The sequence below is a fragment of the Dipteris shenzhenensis genome, chromosome 1, assembly GCF_047967505.1.
Source record: "Dipteris shenzhenensis isolate YYH24624 ecotype China chromosome 1, Dip_SZ_1.0, whole genome shotgun sequence".
In the NCBI taxonomy this organism is placed as follows: domain Eukaryota; kingdom Viridiplantae; phylum Streptophyta; class Polypodiopsida; order Gleicheniales; family Dipteridaceae; genus Dipteris; species Dipteris shenzhenensis.
Window position 1 is genome coordinate 40,721,416 of NC_141596.1, and position 9,304 is coordinate 40,730,719.

The window sequence follows — 9,304 nt, forward strand, 5'->3', positions numbered from 1 at the left end:
AGGGAGCTAGCTGTAATATCGGTCCTTTGAAATCCCAATAAAGCTCCCACTTCTATGGGGAGGTTATTAGCTTGCAATCTAATCATGATTTATAAATAGTCACGCAAGTATGCTCAAAATTAAAAAAGTATGATCATCAAGCTATAAAGAATCAAACCTCAAAGTATGACCAAGACTATAAGTGTGAGCATCCATCCATAAGTAATTAGGGAGTTTGCTTTGATGCAACTTAATCACGATTACAGCCAATCATCCAAGCATGTTCAAGATTTAAAAAATGGTCATCAAGCTATAAAGCATTAGTTATTTAAGGTATGCCCAAGCTTAAAAACGTGAAAGTATCTAGCCATAACTAATTGTCTATTGCAGATGAGGGAGTATCCATGATAGTTTTATCCAATATAAGTACCTCTGTAATCGAATTTGTAGCCAAGTATTCCTTGCAATGAGGAGATAAGATCTTAGAAATGAGGGTCACGGGGTCTTAGAGTGCCTGCACCTTACTGTAAGAATAGGATTTTTTATATAAAAGGGACTCGATGCCACTAGCCATCTCTTCATTGCATCTGCGAGCCCGTGCATACATGACCGTATACCATATGGGGTCTCCCCTAGCAAGGCTTCCCCGTGCTATCTCCAGCAGTTGGCCATCCTTCAAAAGTAATTGTTGTTGTGGGGTCATGCATGTCTTTTGATGTATAAAGGGCATTATCAGGGAACTTTCAGATAACCTCTCAATCCGCAACTACATCTATCATAGTTCCTTGTAGCTACTCTCTCAATGTTATGCATTTCATCAGACCAAAGACATCGAGGGGGTGAGAACCAAAGATCAAAGGGAGTCGTACATACCATTAGTCAATAAGCAATGAATCTTGTGGCAGATCGAAGGGAATATGATCTAGAGAGCTCTACTATTACTTTGATACAAACTTTCTGTCACAAAAAGACCTTCCTAACAGTATAAAGATGTAGATAGTTGTTGACGTATTCTGAATTCTAACTCGAAGGCTAATCCTCATGTGTTGTAGACGGACAAGAGCGAGATAGCGCACGAGTAGCATGTTCTAGCAAGTCCTAGTGATAGCATATGAAACTAACACCGATTATTTCATTGACCTCTATGGAATTACTACCAATAGGTCTAGCACCTTGTCACACTCTACGTCTCCTCATAGTCTTAATGTGTAGTTTGTGAGTGTATACAACTTTGTTTTCCATTGGGCTTCCATGTGCTGTGTTACCTAGCACTCTGCCATCTTTCGTGGGCTTCCCTATGCTATGTTGTTCAGCACTCTACCATTTTTTCGTGGAGTTCTCGGACTCCATCAGCTTGATACTACCGTAGCCTAGGGCAACTTGAGAAGGGCACACTATTCTAAGGAGATGTCTGTCTTGCTACGAGATGCCTCCCTATCTTAATGCGTGATACTGGTCTACCATGCGTGGAGGATGCATAGAGGCATTGGCTCTATTGTGCAGCTCCTCGTCCCCTTGGCAAGCTTCATAAGAAGTCCTAGGAGAGTGCTTGTGTTGGTAGCGCTTAGGAACAAGCAAACTTTCATCTGCTCTGCCATGCATGGCGGTGATTGAATAACAGTGGGGGGAGAAATGATGACCTGAATGCTCGCCATCCACTTTAGTTTGTTGAGGTTTTGTTGGCACATCGGGGTGCTTCTCCCAAGGCTCTAAATGCTTGTCAGTGCCTTCCTCCCTCATGTGCAGTTCGGCATCTCCAACTATCAGAGCTTTGGGCCAAGTCTACCACAGATTTGGCTCACCTCGTCTGCTACTCCCATCCTCAGGAGGCTTTGGATACCCTCAGTTTCCAGTGGGAGAGAAAGGGCAGGAAGGGGATGCATTAAAAGCGTACCCCTCCCCATTACTTGCTATGGGGCTCCATGGCATGCCACCACATAATTGCCTTTTGGTGGTGGAGGGCTCGAGATCAAGGACCTTTGTCCTTATCCGGTGTTTCTCAAATACTATAATATTTTTTTCAAAAACTCCCTTTCACCTCTCCAATAGCTAGAGGTTTCATGTATATTTGCGGGTATGTTGGGGTATATCCCTTGCCCTGTGTATAATTTCCTAGGTCCTTTAGAAAACAAGGTCTACCCTACTTAGGGTCTATTTCTCCTCTAAGGTATCCATTTGTTCGATCACTTCTATCGTCGGTACTGGGTTTTCCTTTTATCTGGTGTGTGCTCAGATTGGTATATATTGCTATTAATTATACCGATGCATTCATTTATGGGAGTGAACTAGAGTTTACAAGGGGTCTCTATTCCTTGTTTGGTATCTCGGGTCCACCCTTTGGAAAGTGTGTGTGTGTGTGTGTTATGCCTGAAAATCGTCAATCCCACAGTGGGTCTGAGCTTATGAAGTCAGTGTGGGCAGTTGTCCACCCAAGTTCATAAATTGGGTTGGACTGTTGCACCATAGGTCATTGGTTCATAAGAGGGGAGTGGAGTGTACCTATCCATCGTATCATTGTTCGATTGTCTATTGTACTGCCTAGGAAGTCCCTTTTGAGGTAATTCAAAATGATCCCACAACTCCTTTTTGGGTTGAATCCGTTGTTTGCAAACCTCCTTATCAATTTCTTGATCTGTAGAAAGGTGTTAAAGTCTTGACTCTCTATATAGATAATAGGCATTATTTGGGATAAGATGACCTTTTCTGCAAAAGATCTTGGCTGCGATTCCCATCCACCCAAATGTACTGGCATACTTCATAGTCCAGTTTCTCAAATTTCTCGTATTTGCTCATGATTTATACTCCATTTTCCTTGTTTGCTATAGTGATGGCCATGTTAAGGAAGGTTACTTTTGTCCCCATGGGCTCATTATAAGGCTCCATGGCATACATCCTCATGGTTTCTTTTATTTCTGGGAACTCCAATGGGTAGATCCAATAGGGATTGAGGGGATGCCTTGGTGAGGAAGGGTCCAGGAATCGTTTGGGGTTTGGTACATTTACCAATAGGATGTCATCCATGTATCTTGCAGAGTGCCTAAAGCCCTCCAGTGCATGTTTCTCTTTTAATTTCCATAATCTAATAGTAAAGTTGTATTCGAACTAGAAGAGGTAAAGTTTACACCATAGTGGTGAGCATGCAAAACCCATGGGGATACTAGATATTTGTTTGTATACATTTCCTCCTAGGGTTAGGTGCATATTAGTAAGTAGCCAGGTATTGATCCCTATCAGTTCTTCCTTTGACACTGAGGGGTTTTTGGATCCCCTTTTATTGTGCCAATATGCTTCGTGGTTCCTCTTTATGCCAATGAGTTTTTTGTTGGTCTATGAAAATGCTAGGCCGATCACCCTCTCCATGACTTCGATTAGTCCATCCTTCCCTTCGAGGGGTATGCTTTCAAAGCATTTTCCAATGTCTGTCATGAATACTAAGCTTATCTTTCATGGTAAGTTTATTCTTGTATCATATATTGATTTCACAATCCAAAATGCCTTGGATGGAACCCCTAACTCCCTGGTGATTTGGTCTTGTACCGTGGCGCATGCCATCATCAGCAATTCTAGGCATACCTTGAGAGTTGAGTCAATAAAGGATGCTATCTCCGAAAAGATGCATGGATGGGAATTTGTTATCCACCAAAAGGTATTCTTATGTGCTTTGTATGTGCACATTAAGTAGGGTAGTGAGTATTTCTCAATTGGTTGGGCAAACCAGTATCTCCTTGGCCAGTTGATCAAGGATGTTCCCTCTTGGACTTGTGTGAAGTCCTTGCTGTTTAGTCTCTCTTCCGCTAGGGAGAAAATCAGTTTCCTACAAATGAAGGCCAGGATAGCTACTAATTTGTCAGTAGATGTAATCAGGAAATTGGTGTTTAACCATTCCATATTAGCCATTGCGTTGTATGATTGAAAAAGGGTGCCTCTTATGTGGGAATCTCGATTTAATCAAACTCTCTAAGAATTCCCTTGTATATTTCTAAAAGGGTATTGTAAGTTGACCAAGTTGGATCATGGTTTGTTCTCCCATAAACATGGTTAGTTCAACCCATGCATCTATCAATGTATCAAGTGCTCCTTCTACTTCAACTTGCTCTCTAGGGACATGGTTCAGTCCTCATGATGGTGTCTGAACTATGGGGCAAGTATGCAAAACCAATTGAGGATGGCAGTGTGGAATTGTAATGGCACCCTATGGTCTGAGACCTAGGGGATTTCTTGGAGACATACCATAACATAGATGTGATTTTCTACACCGAGACACATGAAAGCCCAAAGAGATGGCTAACCCATAGTGACAGAATCTACATGGGAGTCTACCCACAGGAAGGAACTGAGGAGGGATACTGGGGTACGAGGATCCGAAGGTGTGGTTGTTCTTTTCAGATCACATCTGAGGCCACTCCTTTCTATGATACAAAAAGAGAAGCATGCATGACACATGTGGATTCGGGTCCAGTTACTATAAACACACAGCCAACTTTCATTGCAGTATGTTACTTTCCCCCAGACACATCATCCTATGCACGAGAAGTCACCACAAACGGGCACAGCCCATATGAGACTATTCATGATGATATCATGGAGTTCTCCAGACATGGGGACACTCTCCTCCTTGGTGACTTCAATGCACATACTAGGAATAGACAGGTAGGCCTATTAGATCTCGATGAGGATTCCCTCATAGTACCGAAGATGGATGCAACAAAGTCGGGGATCGTGAGGTAGTTGCGGCAGATGAAATGCACCAGTGATGATAGCATATGGGAGATATTTACTCCAGCTGGGGGCTATACATGACTTGATCATATATAGCGGCCTTTGAAGATGTCCATCATCTAGTGGACTCACCTGTTTCCCACATGGAGGGGGGAGTAATACGATAGACTACTTGCTCGGTCCAATGGCACTGGCTCCATGGCAGATACATGATTTTATTATGCCGCCCCCTCCACTCGAAGCCAACCACTCATCTATATATCGGTCGCCACGCCAACCCATGAGGAGGGCCAAACACTCATGTTCAGATCCATTTTGACCGTGCTCTTGACCCGATGTACATGAGCCACTTGGCTTCTGAGCTTCTAGTACTACTTGGTGATGGGATGGACCTCGCACATGCATCAAACACTCTTATATTGGTGATACAAGATGTTGCTGCCAAATCCTTTCCCACGACATGACCTGCACATGTTCTAGATGGGAAGATGCCCCAAAATCCATTGTTTGATGATGAGTGCAGAGAGATGAGATCCCACCTTACACATGAGATAGCATTGGGACATTTGAATCCACTAGAGGCACATTGGATCTCATGCTGAATGACACGGTGTAAGAAGCGGCTTTCCTCATGCACAGGATGGATGAGGTGATCAGTTCCTTTTGTAGAGAAGATCCTACCACAGCGGGTTGGGGACTCCTATGAGAAGGGAATTCACCCATTCCCATCACAAATCCCGTAGTCTAGCACACATATGCTTGCTCTCTATATGGTGTCCCAGGTCAGGCACCACCTAATATGTCCTCTATGCCTAGACCCACCACATGTCATCTGTTTACTTCACAGAATATATGAGTTGCCCTTCTTCAGCTTCATAACCGATGATCACTAGATCATGAGGGAATACGCACTAAGCATTTTGCGCATGGGCAAGAGATCCTGACCCTGATATTAGCACAATTGTTCAATTTATGCCATATGCCATGGCATAGCGGGCACTTGGGCATGCAGGATTTTGGAGACAGCACTCTAGCCTGGATCACATTTTCACCCTGATTGCTATTATTGAGGAGGTGAAGTCAAGGCGTTAGCATGTCTACACTTGCTTCGTAGATTTTCATAAGGCATTTGGCACTGTCCCATGCTCTCGCCTAATCAAGAAGTTATAGGAGTTATGGCTCCTAGATATCATGATTTGGGGGGTCATGAGTCTATATGAGTCTGTAAGAGGGAGGATACGTGCCCCGAGAGTCTTATCAGACTGGATTGAGAGCACCATCAAAGTTAAGCAAGGTTGTCCCCTATCACCAAGTCTCTTCGAGCTCTATATTGATGAGATCACTTCTTTTGTCGATCGACTAGGCAGAGAGGGTTCGCTCTTGGCTGACCTGATGGTGCAAATATTGTTGTATGCTGATGACATAGTCCTCATATCATCCTCAGTAGAGGGGGTTGTAGAAACATCTAGTGGCTCTGGAGATGTTCTGTCGGGAGAGAGACTTGACAGTTAACCTTGGAAAGACCACGGTTATGGTCTTCAACACCTCACAAGCAGCATCCTGTCACCATAGTTTTAGATACTATGGCAAGCCTGTGGAGACAGTGCAGTCCTACACATATTTGGGGATAGTGTTCACTGGGCCAGGTTTCACAATGATCCATGTGAGTAAAGCACAACTCACATGAGGACGGGGTGCTCTGGCCTGACTAGAGAGGCGATGCTTCCAGGACCCCTCGATGAAGGGTTGGCTCTTTGACACACTGGTGAGACCGATTGCCATGTACACAGCACCTTTTGGGGGAGTGATATTTCAGTGCAACATAGTGGAAGAGATTTGAGAGACTGCAGGTGACCATGGGATCTAGGATGATTCAGAGTAAACCCTCAGTCCCCCATCAAATTATATAGGCATAGTTTGCCATGACCCCTCTCCAGGTTGATGCCATCTTTCAGACAGTGGCATTCCTCCACAGAGTTTGGGCCTTACCCTAGTGGAGACTACTGAGGTTAGCACTTGAGTCCTCCAGGCAACTAGCAAAGAGTGGTGTTGATACGACATGGTACGCATGGATATCCACATGGTTTGGTAGTCACGGCATTCAGATGAGGGACAGACTTCCCCCCTTTTAGTACAGTCTGGACGTACCACTCGAGATGATCCCACGAGATGAGATCAATCGTATCATACTATTGGACCTCCTCCAACTCCATACATCTAGGGCTTGGGGGGGAGAGGATCTCTCCACCAAGCTCCAGTTCTACCATGATCAATTCTTAGAGCATCGTCTCTTGTCATCAGACCTTGGTATCTTGAGGACAAAATAATAGGAGAGTTTCACATGCATTGAGGATCGCCATTGGTTAGGTACGAGTCTCATCACATCAATTGCGGATTGAGATAGGGAGAGTTGTAGGCATACCCAGAGAGCAAAGAACTTGCACACTATGCTAGGGAGATCGAGATGGAGGAGCATTTTCTATGTGTCTATCCGGTCTACTATGAGATCCAAGGATGATATCACTGCCTCTTTCAGGAGGGGCATGGCTTTGGTCCACTCATGCGGTTGATACATTTTCATGATCAAGTCTATGTTGGGCTCTACCTACTTGAGATGCACTAATAGAGAGACACAATATTGCGACATGCCATAGAGTAGCATGGACTGATGCCACAGGTCACCATTGACAGATCATAGACTTTTGTCACAAACTTCTATGCATCGGAGTCATATCAGTGTAGCTGAGGGAGAGGAACTTGATGAGATGAGAGCATCATGGATTAGTAGTAGGACTATCCACCAGGATGTGATCAGGCGAGTCACACACACTCCACATATGACATGGAGAGAGCCCAGAGTACGCATGATCGAAGGTCCAACCTATCTCATCCCTTCTTCTTAGAGGTGACTGCTAGAGACTAGGCATCACCCTTGATGTAGCCCACCAGATCCAGAGATCAAGGAGACCACGCCCTCCCCCACATCGTGAGACAACTCAACAGACATAGATACGAGAGCTTCTCACATCTCATCAGAGTGCCGCCAGGTTACTTGGATATATGGAACCTAAGCACGTACTAGGAGTGCTAGCCCTAAGCGCCTTCTGCTACTTTGCTACTCTAGTATTTTGGTTTGCTCACTAGCTGAGCATGTTAGCATTTTATCTTTTGCTTTCAGTTTTTTCAATTTTTAGCTCTTAGCAAGGGTCTTAGTGAACCCTTTGCTTCAGCCCTCAGGTATGAGGTATTTCTTGGGTTTGCACTTTGTCTCATAGGCCCGCAAGGCCTCTCGCAGACATTAATATATCTTTCTCTCTCTCTCTCTCTCTCTCTCTCTCTCTCTCTCTCTCTCTCTCTCTCCTTCCATCATTTTTTAGAAGAACCTAAGCGGGGGTGCTTTCAAGGAGGTGATCTCTTCTTATTTAGTGAAACTTTGAAGGAGTGCCAAGAACCAAATTATAAGAGATTGGCAAGTAGGTAAAAGAAATTTCCAAGGAATTTAAAAACACAAGCCAGTTGGTCACCCCTAAAAAAAGAACACAATACAAATTTTGGCTATTTTCAAAAGCACATTGCCCATAGCCCACACTGCCATGGCAGTCAAAACAACACTAGCAAAGTGCAAAGCTTAGATCAAATAAGGCCCGACTAGCGAGTCGTTTATCATGGACTTTAAAAGGACCACAATTGACCTTTCATGGTGGTTGAGCCCACCTTCTTCTTAAAAAATCTCTTGATTTCACATGGCCCACATAGCCAACATCACAACTACACAACTGCAATGCTAACACACTACCAAAATAGACCAATACCCAAGGGGTCACCATCAAGAATAGAGCTCCACTTCAAAGACAAGGAAAACCACGCCATCAGACCCACTTGCCTGATAGCCCCCTCAATAAGCCGCAAGCTCCGTTGGTAATAGGACATGACCAACAAGTGAATGCTTTTTTCAATAGACCCCCTATAGGGCGGGCAATAGAATTAACCTCTAGCCATTTAGCTATTCTTTACCTTGTAGATATGTAAGACTTTCCACATCAAAAAACTAGCTCTGCCAAGACTTTCCACAACAAAAAACTAGCTTTGCCAACCTAACAACCCCACCACATCTCCTTGAGCTAGGATTTCCACCAGCAACTAGGGCTCCACCATCTAAACTTCCACTTGGCATTGAGAGTTGCTAACAACGATTGCCTCTCCATGAGACATCTATAGACTAGCCTTGCAGACAACTTCCTCAAATTTGTCTTCCAAATACACCATTAGTTCACCCTCCAATCTAAGGAGATCACACAATTGGAGGGCCAATCCATAGGGATACAAGTTCTTACCAAAGTCACTAGAGCCATTTCCTTATCATTAAGCCTAAATTGAGCCTAGTTTTCTTCCATCAGGTTCTAGCAAGCCATCCTCACATTCCAAAGCTACAACCAAGTACTCACTCCTTCCTCTGCAAATTTCTTTCTTCAGGTAAATCTAGTACTGCTAATAGTTTATTCCTCGAGCAAATTCCTTGCTTGAGGTAAATCTTATAGCACCAACAATTTATTCTCCACAGTGACTACCCAACTCTTTCACAAAGACTTGCATCAACATGATGGCA